At 46.2% G+C, this 22,704-nt stretch overlaps 1 long non-coding RNA gene across 1 annotated transcript; it reads left to right on the top strand.

Moving 5' to 3' along the window:
- Positions 1 to 2,264: 2,264 nt before the first annotated feature.
- On the top strand, positions 2,265 to 16,820 carry LOC132385928 (uncharacterized). Its single transcript, XR_009509346.1, has 3 exons — positions 2,265 to 2,932; positions 4,330 to 4,595; positions 15,199 to 16,820. It is a non-coding gene; the product is annotated as an uncharacterized LOC132385928 (long non-coding RNA).
- The last annotated feature ends 5,884 nt before the right edge of the window (positions 16,821 to 22,704 follow it).

The following is a 22,704-nucleotide window of genomic DNA, read 5'->3' as shown; positions in this document are numbered from 1 at the left end:
AAGGATAGTCACTATGGCTTTCTGCGTGGTAGATCGTGTTTAACAAATCTTATAGAATTTTTCGAACAGGTTGCCAAGAAAGTAGAAGAAGGAAAGGCTGTGGATGTTGTCTACATGAACTTTAGTAAGGCCTTTGACAAGGTCCCACATGTGAGGTTAGTTCACAAGGTTCAGACACTAGGTATCCATGGAGAGGTTGTTAACTGAATTCGAAATTGGCTGTGTGGGAGAAGACAGAGAGTGGTAGTGGATGATTGCTTCTCAGTCCGGAGGCCTGTGACTAGTGGTGTGCCTCAGGGATCTGTGCTGGGGCTATTGTTGTTTGTTGTCTATATCAATGATATAGATGTGGTCAATTGGATCAGCAATTGTGCTGATGACTCCAAGATTGGAGGCGTTGTGGACAGCGAGGAGGCTTTCAATGCTTGCCGAGGGATCTGGACCAACTAGAAAAATGGACCAGGAAATGACAGATGGAATTTAATGCAGACAAGCGTGAGGTGATACATTTTGGAAGGACAAACCAAGGTAGGACATAGACAGTAAATGGTAGGGCACTGAGGAGTGCGGAGAAGCAAAGGGATCTGGGAGTTTTAAGAATAAAATGGATAGATACATGGATGGGTGAGATCTGGAGGGTTACGGACTGGGTGCAGGTCAATGGGACGAGCGGAATAAAGTTTCCGCACAGACTAGAAGCGCTAAATGGCCTGTTTTCTGTGCTGTAGTGTTCTAAGGTTCTATGGAGTGAAATAAACACCAGATGAGAATTATTGATTGATTAATTTTAACTCGTTCACCGCGTTCATCAACCGAACAGAAACACCGGGGATTCAGAAGCAGCAGCGGGCGGTGGGTCCTGAGATCCCCCGGCTCCTAAAGTCCACCCGTAATGAGACAGGTTAAATGGGATAAGTGGGGGTGGTGCTGACCGGAAAAGACAGTGCAGATTGTTCATTAAATTCATCAGCCATTTCTTTGTCCCCCATTACTACTTCACCAGCATCATTTTCCAGTGGTCTAGTGTCAACTCTCATCTCCCTTTCACTCATCATGTAACTGAAAACTAAACTTTTTTTTCGTATTCTGATTTATATTATTGGCCAGTTTGCCCTCATATTTCGTCTTGACCATTCTTATGGCTTTTTTGTTGCATTTTGTTGGATTTTAAGAGCATTCCAATAATCTAACATCCCACTCACCTTTGGTACCTTACATGCCATTTCCTTCGATTTAACATAGTCCTTAACTTCTCTTGTCAGCCATTGATTCCTTCCCCTGCCATTTGAGAACTTTTACTGTGGGACCTGCCTGTCCGGCACCAGCTACCTCAGTTCAGCCACCATCCCCGCAGAATCCTCCTCCAATTCACTGGGGCAAGAACTTCTCTCATGCATCTGTAATTCCCTTTATTCCATTGCGAGACTGATACATGTGACTTAGGCTTCTCCCTCTCAAAGTGCAGTGTGAATTCAATTATATTATGAACACTGCTTCCAATGGGTTCCTTCATTTTAAGCTCCCGAATAAGATCAGGGTTATTAAACAACACCCAGTCCTTTCCCCAAGTGGGTTCAAACACAAGCTGCTCTACAACTGAAAACTGCATTTGATTTTTCTTCAGCCTTACACACTTCACATTGAAATAGTATGTGTTTCGACAGTTTCATAATGACAAAATATACACGACTCAGAATGAAGTTTTCCAATGAGATACAAGGCATAATTAAGCATAGTGTGGGCATTTCTAAGTCGAGTCAATATCATTCCTTACCTTGTTTTAAGCCCTTCTTCTATAAACCTATAAATCCACTCCAATAAAACACTTTTTCACCACTCTTTCCAAAATATAACTCAAGCGTTTGATTACCACACATTCCATAAGTTTTCATAAATGAGACATTCACCATATAGGCCCTTAACTAGAAGGATCAAATGGGGATCTGTCAGGATTTAAAATGGGCACTACTATTTCCATTTTCCATGAGGAAAGTAGATGCACAATTCAAACATTTAATATTTAAACAAAAGAGAATTATATACAATTACAATGTCAAATATCACTCCTTCCTGGGGACACCTGACCTGTATTATTAATAGACTTCTTCAATTCATACAAAGAAATCTCTCCATCAGTGATACTATCATTGCTACAGCTGACTTCCAGCACATCAGGGTATTCACTGAAAAGCATACCCTACATTGTTTAACTTCTTCACTTAAATTATCCTGATTCTGAATCTCAGCAAATGACCCAGCCAGTAACACAACCTTCCCTGCTGCAGTAACAATCATTTTGCCCACATTAAGCAACACTGGAATATTATGATCCCCACAAATACCCCCATTTTCTAAATCATATCCCAAACAATTCCAAGTTTGATATCCCTTCCAATATTATCTCCATAGAACCTCCAGTAAATCACCTCCTTCCTCAGCACGGCCTTTGCCCTTTTATTGTTAATAATGTCACTCGGAGACTGATGCACCATCACATAAAAACTCACATTTCTCCCAATTTGCTTCCTGTCCCGTTATAAATCCAAATCCAAACTCATAAAGACAGGAAGGCTGACTGACGTTCACATAAACTAATCACCCTCTGTGTTCCCATTTGAGCGACAGGCACTGCAGCCAATGACAGCAGGGGTCAGTGTGAAGTCTGAGCTACGATAGGCTGGAGGAAATCGGCCCATGATCAGCCCCTCCTTTTCCGCTCCATCGCCATGGCGGAGATCAGCGAGTCGCTTCTGTCGGTGTCGCCGGCCTCGGCGCCCACAAGGACGGGTGTGATTCCCCTTCGCGCCCCGGTGGGTCTGTTTCGGTGCCGTCTGTGGTGGCTGACGAAACATGCTTTGACAGAGAGCGAGCGAGGAACAATGACTACAACTCCCAGAAGGCCCCACTGATGACGTTGTGGTGTTGTTTCGGGGTAAGGTATGAATGCAAAATGGAGGAAAATGTAATGCATTACGTTTTCTGGACTGTGTCGTGCCTTCAATAAACAATTAAACTAAAAGAGAGATTCCAGCGAGAAATAGATAGAACATAGAACAATACCGCACAGTACAGGCCCTTCGGCCCACAATGTTGTACCGACCCTTAAACTCTGCCTCCCTAAGCTTAAATTCCTCCATATACCTGTCTAATAGACACTTAAACTTCACTAGTGTATCTGCCTCCACCAGTGACTCGGGCAGTGCATTCCACGCACCAACCACTCTCTGAGTATAAAATCATCCTCTAATATCCCCCTCGAACTTCCCTCCCCTTACCTTAAAGCCATGTCCTCTTGTGTTGAGCAGTGGTGCCCTGGGGAAGTGGCGCTGGCTGTCCTCTCTATCTATTCCCCTTAATATCAACTATACCTCTATCATTTCTCCTCTCATCCTCCTCTCCAGAGAGTAAAGCCTTAGCTCCCTTAATCTCTGATCATAATCCATACTCTCTAAACCAGGCAGCATTCTGGTAAATCTCCTCTGTACCCTTTCCAGTGCTTCCACATTCTTCTTATAGTGAGATGACCAGAACTGGACAGAGTACTCCCTGTGGCCCAACCAGAGCTTTATAGAGCTGCATCATTACACCGCGACTCTTAAACTCAATCCCTCGAGTTATGAAAGCTAACACCGCATAAGCTTTCTTAACTACTTTGTCTACCTGTGAGGCAACTTTCAGGGATCTGTGTACATGTAGCCCCAGATCCCTCTGCTCCGCTGCACTGCGAAGTATCCTGCCATTTACTTTGTACTCTGCCTTGGAGTTTGTCCTTCCACTTCTCTGGGTTGAACTCCATCTGCCAATTCTCAGCCCACTCCTGCATCCTATCAATGTCTCTCTGCAATCTTTGACAATCCTCTTCATTATCCACAACACCACCAATCTTTGTGTCTTCTGCAAACTTGCCAACCCATTCTTCTACCCCCACATCCAGGTCGTTAATAAAAATCACAAAAAGTAGGGGTCCCAGAACTGACCCTTGTGGGATACCACTAGTCACAACCCTCCAATCCAAATGTACTCCCTCCACCAGAACTCTCTGCTTTCTGCAGGCAAGCCAATTCTGAATCCACCTGGTCAAACATCCCTGGTTCCCATGCCTTCTGACTTTATGAATAAGCCTACCGCGTGTAACTTAATCAAATGCATTACTAAAATCCATGTAGATCACATCCACTGCACTACCCTCATCTGTATGCCTGGTCACCTCTTCTCCATCAGGCTTTTTAGACACGATCTGTCCTTCAGAAAGCCATGCTGACTGTCACTGATCAGACCATGATTCTTTAAATGCCAATAAATCCTATCTTTCTGAATCTTTTCCAACAGCTTTCCACCACAGATGTAAGGCTCAATGGTCTATAATTATCGGGACTATCCCTACTACCCTTTTTGAACAAGGGGACAACATTCGCCTCCCTCCAATACTCCGGTACAATTTCCGTGGACAATGAGGACATAATGATCTTCGCCAGAGGCTCAGCAATCTATTTCCTTGCCTCGGATGCAGAACTGGGAAGCGCAGATGGAGTTCAACACAGATGAAGGGGTTCATTTCTGCAGGTCAAATTTGAACACAGAATATAATATTAATGGTAAGACTCTTGGCAGTGTGGACGGTCAGAGAGATCTTGGGGTCCATGTCCATACGACACTCAAAGCTGCTGTGGAGGTTGGCAGTGTTGTTAGGAAGGGGTCTGGTGTGATGGGCTTCATCAACCGTGGGATTGAGTTCAAGAGCTGTGAGGTGATGTTGAAGCTATATTTCTCCTAACCTGTACATAAGTAATTGTACCCCAACACGGCAGGGCTGTGGGCTTAGTTGGACCCCACTTGGGAGTCCTGTGTTCAGTTCTGGTGGCCTCACTAAAGGAAGGATGTGGATACTATAGAGAGTGTAGAGTAGATTTAGAGAGCATGCCTTATGAGAATAGATTGAGTGAACTTAGCCTTTCCTCCTTGGAGCGACGGAGGATGAGAGGTGACCTGATAGAGGTGTATAAGATGGTGAGAGGCTTTGACCATGTGGATAGCCAGAGGCATTTTCCAAGGATTGAAGTGCCTAACACGTGGGGACGTAGTTTTAGCTGCTTAGAAGTCGGTACTGAGGGAATGTCAGGGGTAAGTTCCTTACACACAGAGTGGTGGGTGCGTGGAATGCACTGCCGGCAGCGATGGTGGAGGTGGATACAACAGGATATTTTAATAGACTCTTAGATAGCGTCACGGAGGTTAGAAACACAGAGGGATATACGATCAGGAAATCCTAGGCAGTCTCTAGAGTAGGTTACATGGTCGGTACAACATTGTGGGCTGAAGAGCCTGTAATGTGCTGTAGATTTCTGTGTTCTGTGTCAAAGACAGGCAGAGGGATTAGTTTAAATGGACAGGAGGACAGCATGAAAAGGTTGGGCCGAAAGGCCTCTGTTAGTGCCGTAAGTGACGGGTTCTGTCCCAACCATCGACTCTAATCCCCTCAACAGATGCTGCCTGACATGATAACGTTCTTGAAAAGTTGCATTCAGTTCCGCTTAGCATTCCGTATAAAGGATGTTTTGTGCTGGAAGAGTGCAGAGGAGATTCATCATGATTGAGGGGGCTTCTGTTCATAAGTCCATAAGGCATAGGAACAGAATTAGGCCATTCAGCCCATTGAGTCAGCCACCTTTCCATCATGGCTGATCCCAGATCGCACTCATTTCCAGATATCTGACCTCCCGACATATCCTTTGATTCCCTGACTGATCAGGAAACGATCAACTTCCACCTTGAATATACCCGCAGACTCGGCCTCCAACGCAGTCTGTGGCAGAGCATTCCACAGATCCAATACACTTGGCTAATTAAAAAAATAAGCTGCTTACCTCTGTTTGAAAAGGTGGCCCCTCGACTTTGTGGCTGTTCCCCACCACAGGAAATACCTTCTCCACATCCACCTTATCCAGTCCTTTCAACATTCGGTAGGTTTCAATGAGATGCCCCGCATTTTTCTGAGTTCCAGTGAGCACAGGGTCAAAGCTGCCAAGTGCTCCTCATATTTTAACCCCTTCATTCCCGAAATCATCTTTCTGAACCTCCTCTGGATTCTCCCCAATGACAACACATCCTGTCTGAGATATGGGGCCCAACACTGTTGACAATACTCCAAGTGTGGCCTGACTAGAGTCTTATAAAGCCTCAGCATTATCTCTTTGCTGTTATATTCATGGGGTGAGATTGGACTGTGTTGATCTACAGGGGGATCTTGGAATCCGAGATCATAACTCCCAGATAGTGGTTCCATTGTCAGGCAGTTATGTTGCAGTTGTATAAATCTCTAGTTTATCCACATCTGGAGAATTGCATTTGAAGACAGGAATAATGCGGAGGTTTTGGATGGTGAGTGGAAGAGGCTTAACAGGATGCTGCCTGGATAAAGTGAGACCGGACAATCTCGGGGAATTTTCTCCGGAGTGGCAGAGGCTGAGGGAGATCTGACAGACGTTTACAGGAATGTGAGAGACACAGACAGAGTGGACAGCCGGGATTTTTTCTCTAAGGAGGAAATGTCCAATGCGAGTTGGCATGAACTTCAGGAGAAAGGGGGAACACATCCTCATTGGACCTTTTTGCGCTATTGAAGTATTTTGCGATTTAGTGTAATTTTGTCTTTTCTCTGCATAGCTGCTGTTGGAAAAAAAAACAATTAGAAAAGACAATGATGTTAAAAACTTGACTCAGAATGTTTAAAGAAGATTTGTGGTTCAAGTTTTGTTTTTCATTCCCATCAATGTGGGTGTCTGGAGTGAATATCGGATGGTGGTGGAGGCAGATGTGATAGAAGCTATTGGATACCACGTGGATGTGAGGAGAATGGAGGGATGTGTTCCTTGTGTTGGCAGAAGGGATTGGTTTAGTAAGGCATGAAGTGACCAGTTCAATTGGTTCAGAACAACACAGTGAGCAGAAGGGCCTGTTCAAGGACAAGTACAGCAAGCAGAGCAGGTAAACTGGATAAAGTGATCCCACTCAGAGAACAGACTGTGACGTCAGTGGATATATGCCGGCATCACAGTTCTCTCACCAAAGATACTTTACTGCTGGATAAAATGAAGTTTGTGATGTTTATAAACAATCGGGTGAATTGTACTGAACAGGCATCTCATCCTACTGAGGAAATTAAAATTATTGTGAAAGCTGCAGAAAGGTATCTTGGTGTAACTGGTGTTTTGTGGGAAGCTGTAAATGAAGCTCTGAGTTGTGGGGGTTTCTGCATCCCAGTCTACTTGTGAGGATATGTAATGGGATTGAAATATTGAAGTGAAATGCAAGAAGCCTGATTTTACATGGCCAACACTTTCAGCAGTTTATTTCTGGTTTGTCAGATTCTTCCGATGTTATATCTGTTCAGGAAACTTGCACATTTTAAGTTTTATTCCTGTGCAGGATTACATTGTCGTTTGGCTTGACAGGTTAGTTGGTAGAGGGGTGGTGTTGTCAGTTTTATAAGGAAAGGGGCAGAGTATAGTGTTGTGAATGGGAATAAAATGCATCATGAACTTGTCGAAAATCTTGATTCAACAGGTATGTGTGTAATTTTCTTTTGAAAAATATTAGCTTTCTGAATCGTATTTGGAGGTTTGGCTATCCACTTTTCTCATGGAAAATGGTTGTAGTAGTTCCCATTCTAAAACCTGGATCTCCCCGTCTGATCCTCCTTGTAGGCCAATATCATTAAAGTCTCATTAATGTAAACTTGTAGAATGTATGGTAATCGAATGTTTGAATTATATTTTCGATAAAAGAGGTAACTTCTTGTTTTATCAATGGGGAATTTGGAACGGTAGAATAAGACCATAAGAAAAAGGAGCAGAAGTCAGTCATTCGGCCCATCGAGTCTGCTCTGCCATTTTATCATGAGCTGATCCATTCTCCCATTTAGTCCCACTCCCCCACCTTCTCACCATGACCTTTGATACCCTGGCTACTCAGATACCTAGCAATCTCTGCCTTAAATAACATTGGAATCAGTTTGGGTTTGGAAGATCATAATAGGAAAGTACAGTTAAATAAAGATGTTGTAATAGCAATATTTTTGATATTGAAAAGGCAAATGATATTTATTGAAGGATGGACTTTTGATTAATTTTTGGAAATGCAAATGAGAGGGCTATTGTACAATTTTTTTCTGATTGTTTCTATTTGTACGTCTTGTAAAGGTCTGGATGGGCAAGTATGACATTGAATTCATTTTTATATTTGGAAGATGGTATTAGTAAAGCCAGTTAAATATAGATGTTGTAACAGCAGTATTTTTACTAATCAAAAGGCAGATGGTATTTATGTAAGGAAAGAATTTTTATGAAATTGTGGAAATGGGGATGGAGGGGCTATTATCTAACTTTGAGTTGTTTTAATTGAACGTTTTGTGTCAGGTATGGGTGGGAAAGTTATATTCAGGTTGTTATGAGATAGAGACTGGGATCCCACAGGCAGTATTTATTATTTTATATTGTTATGAATCCCGTAACTGGAGAACTTACCAGCAGAGATAGAGAGGTCCGTTGAAGTCTGATGTCACTATTTTCAAACGTTTTACTCGTAAAGGGACACAAAAGTAGGGTTAATACATACATTTAGATAGTGCACATTGTCAACATTCAATCTAAAGCGCGGGTATAGTAATCATCATCATTAAGAAGTGAGCTCTGCTGGTGTCTAGGGGTTAATAGATTGTCCGTTGGAAATATAAAATTCAGTCTGAAAGTCTGCAGGCCGCAGCCCTTTGAAAATCGCTGGGTTTTGCGTGGGGCGACCGAGAGAGAGAGATTGGGTGGGGGAGAAGAGAAAGAACTTGCCGAGTCTTGATGAATCTTCGGTGAAATCGGGGAAGCGTTGGTTCCCTCTCCCCGATGTTAGTTAAAAGCGGTTTCCTGTGATTCCAGCCACAAATTCCAATCCCGGAATCTAACGCAAGTGGCTTCCTTCAGAATGGCATCCCGCTACTGCGGGATCGCTCTCTCGTGTCTTCTGGGTGCGTCTAAGGGGCTGTCCCCCTGAGACTCTCCTTTATACTTCCTCACGGGGTCGCAGGTGTCAATCAGGTTGGGATGATGCAATCTCTCTCTCAACCAGCCCACCTTGCCCGAGGGCTTTTCACGTGGTCTCCATGAGACAATAGTTGCTGGCATCTTATTCTGTATCCCTGGTGGGACGTGCAATTTTTCACGTTTCTCTCTCTCTCACTTCCTGGGTCTACTGACCCCCCCGCCCCCAACGGGTGCTCTTGCGATTCTCACAAAGGAGGGGGCTGGGATCCCCTCTTAAAAAGACGTTTTACCAGCGGTTAAAACGGAGTGGTCCACCGTCTTACAGGAGTTTTGAATCTAACACAATACTCAAGTTTTTCTTTTCACAAAATACTACCGTTATACATTCAAGTCAGTATCTAAATAGTTAACGATTACAGTGTCCCTTTCTTTCGTATCTTAACATTGCGAACCGTACATCAGACTTCAATTCAATAACCACCTATTTAATTTTTTTTTCTAAGCAACAAAACTAAGGAGGTGTGACCTTAGCTTAGGTGCGTTTACAAAAGTTTACGCGAATACTAATCGTTTCAGTCGTTTAACTTAACCGGCAGCTCTCCAAAGGGCTGTCTTTATTATTCACAGGCTTTGGCGCAAACCCGTTCAATCTGCCTGGCTGTCTAACAATGACATCCCCATTAACCGTTGCCTCTTTTCTGGCGAGCCCCCCCGTGGGGAACTTGAGTAGTTTTGCGTGGTGAACTCCCGCCCGCCCCGCTCATCGGGGTTATTTTAGCAACACCATGCCCCAGACTTAGACCATTTCCACCCAACTCTTTGATTTTACCCAGGTGGCTGGCCCTTTTATCAGTTCCCTTCAGGCTATTGGTGTTTGATTCGAACTCGAAGGCAGCCTTTTCACACCCCTTCCTGGCGTAACAATAGAGTGGGGGACCCCGCTATTCCCCGGCTCACTCTGTGAGCGATCTGCCAGGTTTAAGATTTCGTCCTTCGATTTGGAAACTACAGACTTTTCGTTTCCTTCGCCAACAATCCTCACCCCCCCATTCTTAAATTCTGCATTAACTTTGAACACTCCTTCAAGTACAGGCGCCGGGGAACTCACACTTTCCCCGGTTACCAAGGTTAACCCTTTTCCCACTGAACCGAGTCCATCTGACCCACAAGGACGGCCACTGTCCTGTTCCACTGAATCAGAAACCTCAGACTTCTTCTGAGCTCCGTTACCAGGTTCAGCACCTCATGCATCCCCATCTCGGACACACTCAAACGGGACATTGGCCTCTTCCAGGCTTTCAACACCCGTACCTTTTCCACATTCTAACTTCCCCCGATCCTCCCAGTTACTCTCTGGGCAGCTCCCACCCGGGGAAGGCGCAACCCTGCGAGTTGAAACAATCTCCTTTTCAGCAGACCCCTTCGAGGCAAGGGTATCCTTTCCATCTAGGACTGCCCTCCTCTCGTTATCGGGAACACCTTTAGAACTCTCAAGTTCTTCAAACAACTCTGCCAAACCAGATAGATCATCCATGTCCAACTCTGGACCTTTTAACAGCTTTATCTGTTTCTCATCTTTATTTCCTACCTTTAGGACCTTTCTCTTCGCTAAAGACAGATCTATCTCCTCTCCCTTACCCCCTTTCACTTTACTACTCTTCGTCTTACCACCCTCGAAACCCTCGTGGCACAGGGTCGGCAAAGACGTCTCGGCCAAATCAAAACTGGCCAGATTTAAACTGCTCTCGTTCACAGCTCTCTCTCTCGACAGGCTGTGAGTGACCGCGCCGGCGAGATGGTCCTTGGGCGCTAGGGACGGGGCCACCACACTCTCCGGTCGGCCGGTCAGCAGGTCGGCAGCATGGCTGACCAAACCTTACCACCTGCTAAGTCATTTCTCAGCAGGATGTCCACGTCATCTCTCGGGAATTCTGAGGGCACCCCTATTTCAACTGGTCCATACACCAGCTCACAATCCAACAACACCTTATATAAGGGCACCATTTCTATCCGTTTATTTATTCCTTCCACCTTTACCATGCCCGTTTCCCGACCAAATTCTAGTACCTTACGGCTAACCAGGGATAATTCAGAGCCCGTATCCCTCCAGATTCGTACGGAAACTGGTGTGTCTCCCTACGTCACAGACACGGTTCCGTGTGACAGACAACTCCCAGAGCCCTCTCGTACTTTATCGACCCTCAGCTCTCTGGTCGATTTGCTGATTACCACGGCACACCCGATAGGGACTGTGGTTTTCCCTCTTCCTATCTCCTACCACGGAGCAAAGCATCGAGATGCAATGTGCCCCTCCTTTCCACAATTAAAACAGGTCAAACCCGGAGCCCTCTGGTCGTCTTGCCTTTCCCCCTCAACCTTACTGCTAGCTCCCGGTGGAACCTCTGCCTCACTCGTCGGACTTTCTCGATCGTTCCCACGGTCTCTCTGGGGACCTTTCTTCGAGGGAGTCTTTGTCTTGTGGGTTAGGGCATATTCGTCCGCCAACCTGGCAAATTCTGAAATGGACTTATCCGGCTTCTCATTCAAATACACCCGGATCTCCTCCGGAACACAACTTTTGAATTCCTCAATCAAAAATAACTTCCTGAGACGCCCATAATCCTCGCCCACTCTTTCCGCGGTGCACCAACGGTCCAAGAGCACCCCCTTCTCATGGGCTAGCTCGGTATACATTTGATTCCACCCTTTCCTTAAATTTCTAAACCTTTGTCTATAGGCCTCAGGTACCAATTCCTAAGTCCGGAGAATTACCTTTTTTACCTCATCATAATTCTCCGCTACTCCCTCCTCTAGGGACAAGGCCGCATCTGCTCGTTGGGCCTTCCCCTTTAACACACTTTGTAACAACGCCACCCACTGCTCTTTTGGCCACTTCTGATTTACTGCCACCTATTCAAAAAGCAAGAAATAGCTATCGACATCTGTCTCCTCGAACGGGGGCAGCAATCTCAACTCCCTACTAACATTAAACCGCTCTGCTTGGTCTAACCCTTGATCTCTTCTTTCGTTCTTCATCTTCTCAATTTCCCGGTCATGTTGCCTCTGTTTCTCTTTCTCTTCTGCTTCTAGCTTCTTTAGGTTAATTTCATGCTGCCTTTGCCTTTCCCTCTCTCTCTCTCTTGCCTTTCCCTCTCTCTCTCTCTCTCTCTCTCAGCCGCTTCCAGCTCTTTTAACTTAATTTCATGTTCCAACTTCAATTTCTCCACCTCTAACTGAACCGTCCCACTTGATGGTATCTCTTCAGGGATATCTCCCAATACCTCAGCTTCAAACACCTTCTTCCCAATGTAATACTGGGTTATGGCCCTTCGTACCTCCCGCTTTTTCATGGACGACCTCACTTCTGTGAGGTTCAACCCCTTCGCCAAATTTAACAAGTCTGATTTGGTGGCCGCCTCTAGCACCCCCACCGTCGGGTTTTCCATAAATTCCCCCACGTCCATCTATGCTGGTTTCCCGTCTGGCTACCCGCGTAACCAGATTCAAGTTTTTGATTTACAAGCCCGATTCACTGGCCTCCCAATTTGGTGTCAAATCCCGAGACGAGAACCCCAACTGTTATGAATCCCGTAACTGGAGAACTTACCAGCAGAGATAGAGAGGTCCGTTGAAGTCTGATGTCACTATTTTCAAACGTTTTACTCGTAAAGGGTCAAAAAGTAGGGTTAATACATACATTTAGATAGTGCACATTGTCAACATTCAATCTAAAGCGTGGGTATAGTAATCATCATCATTAAGAAGTGAGCTCTGCTGGTGTCTAGGGGTTAATAGATTGTCCGTTGGAAATATAAAAGTCACTCTGAAAGTCTGCAGGCCGCAGCCCTTTGAAAATCGCTGGGTTTTGCGTGGGGCGACCGAGAGAGAGAGATTGGGCGGGGGAGAAGAGAAAGAACTTGCCGAGTCTTGATGAATCTTCGGTGAAATCGGGGAAGCGTTGGTTCCCTCTCCCCGATGTTAGTTAAAAGCGGTTTCCTGTGATTCCAGCCACAAATTCCAATCCCGGAATCTAACGCAAGTGGCTTCCTTCAGAATGGCATCCCGCTACTGCGGGATCGCTCTCTCGTGTCTTCTGGGTGCGTCTAAGGGGCTGTCCCCCTGAGACTCTCCTTTATACTTCCTCACGGGGTCGCAGGTGTCAATCAGGTTGGGATGATGCAATCTCTCTCTCAACCAGCCCACCTTGCCCGAGGGCTTTTCACGTGGTCTCCATGAGACAATAGTTGCTGGCATCTTATTCTGTATCCCTGGTGGGACGTGCAATTTTTCACGTTCCTCTCTCTCTCACTTCCTGGGTCTACTGACCCCCCCCCCCCTCAACGGGTGCTCTTGCGATTCTCACAAAGGAGGGGGCTGGGATCATAACAATATTATAATTAATAATATTTTTCTCTGAGATAGGTTTTTCATTGTGTAAATCACTATGTGCAGATGATGAAGGTTTATGGATTAGAGGTAGAAATTTCACTTTTACTGTATATCGGATGCTTTAGCAATTAGTAAGGTCGAACAGTCGGCGACTAGATGGGATTTAAGCTTTCAGTAGCAAAAACACAAGTTATGTGCTTTCCAAACAGGATTAATGGAAATGATATGGTCAAACTCCTTAAAAGGTGTCAGTGGTAAGATTTCCAGGCATGTGGACGGATAATAAGCTGACATTGAAGCACCTGATCAGAAAATAATTGATAAATGTAAAGAAACATTAAATACTCTTCGTTATCCCTGTGAGTATTCTTGGGTGTGACATGAAAATATTTGATGACCAATCTCGTTTGTTTAATTGGATCTGTTCTTGATTATGTTTGTGGTCTATAGATCACCTTCCTCTTCAACTTTATGATGTTTGGGTGTGATTCATTTTGTGCTTTAAGATTGTGTTGTGGTTAAGTCAGGTCGTCCCCTGTTTCGGCTTTACTGGTTGAACTGGGACAATTGCCCTTCCAGGGACAGAGGTGGAAGTTGACGTTAACAAATTGGATTGAACATCCTGTGCTAAAGGGTGGTGGGGAACATCACAAGAAGAATGCTTTTAGTTCTGGGTGGCTGGGTTCTTATCACACTGTCATTCCAGGCACTCACAACCCTCTGTGTAAAAAAAAAAACTTACCCCTAATGTCTCCCCTAAACTTCCATCCCTTAATTTTGTACCTATGCCCTCTGGTGTTTGCTATTGGTGCCCTGGGGAACAGGTACTGACTATCCACCCTATCTATGCCTCTCATAATCTTCTAGACCTCTATCAAGTCCCCTCTCATTCTTCTACGCTACAAAGAGAAAAGTCCCAGCTCTGCTAACCTTGCTTCGTATCATTGTCATGTACATTTTGTCATTATGAAACTTTTAAACACATACTATTTCAGTGTGAAGCAGATACAGGTGAAAAAAATCAAATGCAGTCTCCAGTACAATCTTTGAGGGGTTGATAGTTTTCAGATTAAAACTTTATTGAGTTATAGTACTGACTTTAAATTAATTCACAGTATTGAACAGGCAAAGGCATATAATAATGGAAACGTTCCAATTGTATCGGGACGTTACTCTGGGGATGACGGCTTAACAGAGGTGGCTGACAGATGTGGGAACAGCAGGAGAGACATGTCCCACCGAAGAAGTTCTCCAATGGCGGGGGTAGGAATCCGTCGCTGACAAGGGAAGTTAAGGACTGTGTTAAGCCTAAGGAAATGACATATAAGGTAGCAAAGGTGAGTGGGATGTTGGATTATTGGGATGCTCTTAAAATCCAACAAAAGGCAATGAAAAAAGCCATAAGAATGGTCAAGACGAAATATGAGGGCAAACTAGCCAACAATATAAATCAGGATACTAAAAGTTTAGTTTTCAGTTACATGAAGCGTGAAAGGGAGATGAGAGTTGATACTAGACCACTGGAAAATGATGCTGGTGAAGTAGTAATGGGGGACAAAGAAATGGCAGATGAACAATGAACAATCTTCACTGTCTTTTCCAGTCAGCTCCACCCCGACTTGTCCCATTTAACCTGTTTCAGTTCGTGTGGACTGTAGCACCCGGGGGAGCTCAGGACCCTATTCTATTCTGTTGTTGGACACGGTGAACGAGTTAAAATTAATGGATCGATAATTCTCATCTCATGATTATTTCACTCTCCGCTCATTTACACTTACAGTGATCTTACTCCTGACGCCAGTCCCAGGACCCAACCCATTTACAGACCCGGAGCATAACGGGAGCAGATCCTCAGCCACTGGTTTTCATCCCCAGTCGCAAAGTAAGGATAAAGTTTCCGTGTGAATTTATTCCCAGTGAAGGTGTGGAGATGGGACTTGGTTTCCGCGTTGTAAAATGAAACTGTCCCGGACTCGTAACTGAGATAAACTCCCACCCTCCCGGGGATGGGACCGGCAGCGAGACGGGTCTCGGGGGAGGTACAAACCTTCATCATGTTATTATTCCGAAGTAACACGTCATAATACCGCCCAATGACCCTGAATCCTGTCTCCGGACTCAGTCCGACTCCTCTCTTCCCCTCCAACGACCCTGCGGTGACTCCTAAATAACAGTCCCGATTCCCCGTCACCTCCACCTCCCAGTCATGTCTCCCAGCACACAACCCTGATTTGTGAATCTCTTCCCGGTGTCAGGGAGCTCTCTCCGGGTCCGGGTACATCTCACACTCTTCCGATCCTCAGACACCTCGAGATCCGGATTCGCCATTTCCACATCCAGGGTGACAGAGACTGGGGGGAGAAGCAGAGAATTAGAGAGTCCCCGGGGATCGGGGGGAGACTCGGGCAGCGCGTTTCCGGGGATCGGGGAGAGACTCAGGCAGCGCGTCCCCGGGGATCGGGGAGAGACTCAGGCAGCACTGCCCCAGAGATTGGGGGAATACTCGGGCAAAGTGTCCCCAGGACCAGTGGAAAGCCCGTGGGCCTTCGGCGCAGTCGGGTTGCCGATCGGCAACCTTTCCCAGGGAAGCATGTGGGCAACTAATATCTCTCCAATATCTTTCTGCTGGATGGAGAGCAGAGATTTCCTGATCAAACAGACACAAAATCCTGGAGGAACCGAGCGCGTCAGGCAGCATGTGTGGAGAGAGATGGACAGTCCACGTTTCAGGTCGACATCTTCCCTCAAGAGCAGAAATGAATAGGGGAGAGAGACAGCAGAAATGAGTGTGGGAAAGGGGTGGATTAAGATGGGAAGGGGGTGAGTGAATGGATTTAAACAGGTCGCAGAGGCTCTTCGGCCCAACTTGTTTGTGCCGACCAGCTTGCTTTAATGAGCTGGTCCCATTTGCCCATTATTCCTTTCCACCTTTGTTATCCACGTCCCTGGCAAGATGTATTTTAAAACATTGTCACTGTACCCAATTCTACAGCTGATCAAGAGCCCGGTGTACTATACCATGAATTTTAGTGTCACCCACAAACCTACTAACTGTGTCAGCAACGTTCTGATACAAATCATTAACATGAATGACAAACAACCCGTCCCCAGCACCGACCTCTGCAGGTCACAGGCCTCCAGTCCTCTGTGTTTAAGACACTTGGACAGACACTTCAACAGGCAAGGCATGAGAGAGACTGACCTAATGTTGGCCAATGGGATGAATGTAGATGGGTAAATAGGTCAGCACGGAGGTGATGGGTCAAAGGGAACATTTCTATGCTGTACGCAACGCCATGCTGATAATTCCAAATGGACAGTGACCCCTGACCTTTAACTCCTCAGACAGGGGAAACATCCTCCCTGTATCCTGCCTGTTGATCCCTGAGAGAATTTTGTATTTCCCTGAGATCTGCTCCTATTCTTCTAAACAGGGAACAGAGAACACAGAACAGTACAGCACAAGAACAGGCCCTTCATTCAATGTTCACATTCATTGAGTGTGAAGTGGGAAGTTGAAGGTTCAAGATAGTAAAGAAGGTGATAATGGGAACCAGTAGGGGAGAGATGAACGGGGGATTGAACCAGAACCAGGTGGGCGAGGGGTGGAAAGCCTGTGAGTGAACTGTGTGTGTAGACGTAACAAGAAGTTCGAGGGGAACAAAGATGGGGGATAAGTTTTCCTTTGTCCCCTTTCCCACAACCCAATCACCCACAACCCCTCATTAGGACACGGGATGGAAATGCACAGATCCTTAAGCAATACAGGTCCAGATGAAGGGTTTCAGCCCAAGCCGTCGACTGTCTACTCTTTTCCATAGATGCTTCCTGTCCTGCTGAGTTCCTCCAGCATTTTGTGCGTGTTAATCTACATTAAATATACTCAATTATTTGTCCTCTATTCTCTGGCGAAAGGAATTCCTCCTCGACTCTGTTCTAAATGAGCATCCTCCAGTCGGAGGCTGTGCCATCTGGTCCTCGACCCACCCACATCCCCCAGACATCAACTCTCTCCAGACAGGAGACCAGGCAAGACCTTCATCAGGACCTGTGTAGCTTGGATTACCAGCATCCGCAGATTTTCATCCTCCAGTCTGAGACTGTGCCATCTGGTCCTCGACCCACCCACATCCCCCAGACATCAACTCTCTCCAGACAGGAGACCAGGCAAGACCTTCACCAGGACCTGTGTAGCTCGGATTACCAGCATCCGCAGATTTTCTCATGTGTGCAGGGTGCCGAAGCAGTTTAGAGGGCTTCACTGCCGCATTAGACAGCCTCCAGGCCCGAACTCCATCCTCGGCCGGCCCGCTGCCAGATGCCTTGGCCAGGTGTGGCTGGTCATGGGTGGGGTGTGAGGACAAGGTCAGGGCCGGAGGTCCCCGTGCCGGGGCCGCGGCGGTCGCAGTCTGGACAGAGCGACCGACCGAGAGGCCCGCGCCTGCGCCCTTTGTAGGATCTATCGACAGACAAAAGTTTGTTTCAGCAGATCATAGCGCGGTAGCTGCTCTGATACTTGCGAAACCTTCAGCCCGAATTAGGTTGTCTGTGAATATTTTAGCACCGGATTCCCCAAGAAAATTCGGTGTGCTAAACAATTACAGCGGCGGCACCCATCTGTCCGAGATCGGGGCCAGTAGCATTGGGTATTCCCGCCAGCCACCTTTCGGGCTAGTAGCATCGGCACTTCCCGCCGGCCGCGCGTTTAGGCGACTGATGACCTTGCGTAGGTTCAAGTCCAACAGTAGCTGTGACAGGGAACGAGGAAAGGTGCAACTGACTCGCATTGTTTCCTCGCGGCCCGGTGGTTGGGGACCACTGAAGTACACCGTCTGGGCACAGTGGATTCTGAGTGGGCTGGGTGTAGGGAGAGATGTGTTTGGTGGTAGAATCTGGCTGGAGATGGTGAAAGATGTCAGGATAAGTTGGATATAGAGGCTCGTGTTGCGGTTGTTCGGACTTTGGAGATTCACTTGACGGTGGGGTCAGTATCGAATTCAGGCTGATTTTACCGTGCACATTTTAACAGCTTCTTTAATCGGCATGAAGTGGTGCTCTCTGTGTTCCTGCGCGTCTCTACAGATCAGACAGATCAATGTCTTGTCCGTTTCACAAAACAGCTTCAGTTCTTCCTCATGTTCCTCACAGTGACGTTTACTTTCCTTCCCTTTCGGATTCAGGTTTAGATTTCGAGCTTTTTCAGCCAGATTTGCTAAGGCCCGATTCACCCTGAGGGTGCGGTCAGCAAACACCTCTCTACAGTCCGGGCAGGAGTTTCTCTCCTCCCTTTCCCAATACTTGTGATACAAGAGCGACAGAAGTTGTGTCCACACTCCAGTATAACCGGATCGGTGAAGAAATCCAGGCAGATGGGACAAATTACCTCCTCGGTCCAACTCTCGGTCTCTCCTTTCGAAGCCATGTTAACTCCCGGCACTTCCTGATTCAGAATGCTTTCACTTTCGGGGAGCTGCTGATCCCCTGCACGCTGCAGTGTCGGACACTGACCGTGGTTTTGCTGGATGTGTTCATTGGGGAAAAGTTTGGCTATTTCCATATCAGGGTGGGATCAGAAAAATGTTAAATAGGTGGGAACTGCAAAGAAAACGTGGCCCTGGACTGCCTAAGCCCGGCTGTGAAAGCAGGCGGGTTGGGCTTGTGAGAAAAAAAAAGTGCAACAGAAACGTCGACTGAATCTCCAAAGGACTCATCCCTGGAATCAGAAGGACCATCCCTGAAATCAGAAGGACCGTCCCTCGGACCAGACGGACCGTCCCTGGGATCAGAAGGACCGTCCCTCGGACCAGACGGACCATCCCTGGGATCAGAAGGACCATCCCCTGGGATCAGAACGACCATCCCCGAGATCAGACAGACCATCCCCAGGATCAGACGGACCATCCCCGGGATCAGACGGACCATCCCCTGGGATCAGAACGACCATCCCCGGGATCAGACGGACCATCCCTGGGATCAGAAGGACCATCCCTGGGATCAGACGGACCATCCCCTGGAAGACGATTGAGGTCGTGTGGTGAAAAAAGAAGCCACAGGGCCGATCAACCCAGGCCCTGGATTGGGGTCTCTGGCGAGCTGCTGTTGGCGACCCGTAGGCGTGGTGGGCTGAAGAAGAAGCAGAACAGAAATGAAGCCAGAGAGAAGAGCCTGGTTCAGTCTGAGGCAGGACTGAAAGGGAGAAGTTCTGAAAAGAGAGGCCCAAGACACTGCACATGCTGGAATCTGCAGTAAGAAACATGATCCTGAAAGAATTGTGGTGAGAAATGTACAGTCGCCCTTCCTGGTCGAGATCTTTCATCTGGAATGTCGATTGTCCACTTCCCCCCACAGATCGCTGCAATTGCTGCCTGACCCGCTGAGTTCCTCCAGCGGTTTGTTTGTTTTTTAAATTTTCTCGGGAAATAAATAACGAGAACATGAAATAACTGCAGCGGCTGCTGGTGGATCTGAGGTGCTCTCACCGCAAAGGCAAACTTGTGCTTTAGAAAATAAGAAACAGGAGGATGCATCGCCATTCGGATCATGCCTGACCTTTCACCTCAGCGCCACTTTCATGCAAAGTTCCCAACATCGCTGAGACACCAAATTTGCCTTTTCAATTCAGAAACCTTGTGGGGAAAATTCAAAAATATTTGCCGCACTCTGGGTGAGAAACTTTCTCCTCATCTCTGTCCTGCTGAGCTGACCTCTGATTTTGAGTCTGGATCCCTGGTTCCAAACCACAGCCGGGAAACATCATACCTACCGCTACCCTGTCCATATAATCTCTCTAAGGACACCTCCTCATCCTTCCCTCCCCCCAAATCAATCTGGGAAACCTTCTCTTCATTCCCTTCATTCCACAGACTGACTCCGGGAGGGAGACCAGACCTGTGCACAGTGTTCCATGTACGCTCTCACCAGGACCCCATATACCTTCAGTGGAGATCTTTATTCTTCTATTCAAACCTTCCTTCCCATTCAATGCTCTTCATTTAGTATCGAACTCAAACAGTGAACAGACACAACACAGCCTCAGCCATGAATTTAAAGGGCAGGTGTTGCAACAGTTTGAGCTTCATACCGGGGGCCAAGGAGCAAGCAGGGTGTCACAAAGGAAGGAATGTGGGAGTGTTGTATGTCTGAGCCCAGCTGTGTGTGTTTGTGTATCAGAATCAGGCTTAATATCACGAACATATGTGTGAAATTTGTTGTTTTGTGACAGCAGTACATTGCAATACATAGTAATAAAAAGTATAAATTACAACAAGTATGTACAACATTATATTTAAAAAGTAGTGCAAAAGAGAGGAAAAATACTGAGCAACTGTTCATGGGCTCATTGTCCATTCAGAAATCTTATAGCAGAGGGAGAAAAAGCTGTACCTGAAACAGTGAGTGGCTCTTTAGGATCCTGTATCTCCTCCTTGATGGTAGCAATTAGAGGAAGGCATGTCCTGGGTGATGAGGGTCCTTAATGATAGATGCCACCTTTTTGTGGCATCATCTTTTGAATGTGTCCTGGATGCTGTGGAGTTCAGTGCCCATGAAGGAGCTGGCTGAGTTTACAACTTTCTGCAGCATTTTCCGATCCTGTGCAGTGGCCTCTCCATACCGATATATCACCATGTGCTGCATTTACTGAAATTGTGCAGCGTATTAATTTAAAATAAAGGACCCAGTGATTTCCCGGCATTGATGATGTTTAAACTCTTCTCAGGCTTCCAACCGGGTACAGTTGTCTATTTTAATCAACAGTCCAATACCAATCTCTGCATCTTCGTCAGGGACGACGCCTGGGCATGTCTGATCGGGGCGGCTGACGGAAATATATATACTACTGGAATAGACATGCCAAGGCATCATCCCCAGTGAAGATGGCAGAGTTTGTAATGGAAACATCGGTTAAAGTTGACACCTTTACCCGGCTGGAAGCAGGAGAATTTATTATCCTGTTAAAAAATTCATCATCATCAAAGTTCCTTTATCTTATTATAGAAGTGATCGGTTTTTCAGAAGAGCTGTTTTTTTTTGCCTTGTGCTTCTTGCCATCGTTCTCAGCTCTTTGTTTAGTTTGCTGAGGATTTGTATGTTTGTTTGTACTCTAAGATAACCATGAATTTTGAAATTAAGCTCACTAGTTATTCTTCACTCCTGGAAAAACTCTAAGCCTCAGAAATTAAACAGAGTTTCCACAGGAGAAGAAATCAGTCATGATGGGATGGCAGACAGACGGGAAGGGCCGAATGTTCTAACTTTGCTCCTTTATCTCATCGCCCTTCGGTCTATGAACTCGTGCAGCTGCATTTGAGGCTCCATGACGATGGGAGACCATAAGATACAGGAGCAGGATTTAGCCATTCGGCTTGTGACGGGCAGTGCTCAATAAACACACTCCTGACACACACAAACATTGTCTTTTCATTCTGTTGTCATTCAGCTGACTGTACGCACTTTAATGTCTTCAACGTTATTTTTAATAAAATGTTTTAAACTGGGTTGATATGCTCAGGTTGGCTTTGTGGTGCCTTTCCGAACATACACGGTATCAATGTCTCTGGTGATGGGTATATGTAAATGTGTATATGTTGTTTGTATACCGGAGACAGATAGATAATTATGTTTATTTTGTAACTACATTGTGGGGTGCATCATGGTCTAATTTGGGTGCAGTCTTCAATAAACTTTGTGGCCAATTAAAGATGATGTGTTCTGGTTCCCAATAAATGGGGCTGGTCGCTCTTGCAAAAATGTGAGAGACTATTTCAGACATTTTTTCATTGAAGGGGAAGGTGAGGTGGGAGCATTCACTCAGGGGGTGAGAGTGTGGAACGGGCTGCCAGCGCAAGTGGTGGATGCGGCTTCAGTTTCCACATTTAAGAGTGATCTGCACAGGTAATGAGGGCTGGAATTTGGGGAGAGATGCATCCGGTCGATGGGTCGAGGCTGCACGGTAGTTTGGTGTCTGAATGGCCTGTTTTTGGTTCTATAATTCTATGTTCACGGTCAGAAGCGACTCTTTAACGGTGTGTCCCACATTTCTCTCCCCTCACGCTGCTTTGCCCAGGGTAAAGCAGACAAGAATCCGTGACAACAATTGGATGTGATTCGGCTATTTTTAATTGCTTGTTTAAAATTTGCTTTTTTGTCATTTAAATATGGCTCGTGGTTCCTACATCAGGATGGGGGGTGTCTGCTGATGATCAGTCCTCCACCCTCAGTGTGGCCAGTCTCACAGGTAACAACAATCCAGCTCATCATTCCGGAAGCTTCTGTCCACTGCGTCACT

The sequence above is a fragment of the Hypanus sabinus genome (genome assembly GCF_030144855.1).
Source record: "Hypanus sabinus isolate sHypSab1 chromosome X2 unlocalized genomic scaffold, sHypSab1.hap1 SUPER_X2_unloc_5, whole genome shotgun sequence".
NCBI classification, from domain to species: domain Eukaryota; kingdom Metazoa; phylum Chordata; class Chondrichthyes; order Myliobatiformes; family Dasyatidae; genus Hypanus; species Hypanus sabinus.
This window is presented reverse-complemented; position numbering and strand designations above follow the sequence as displayed.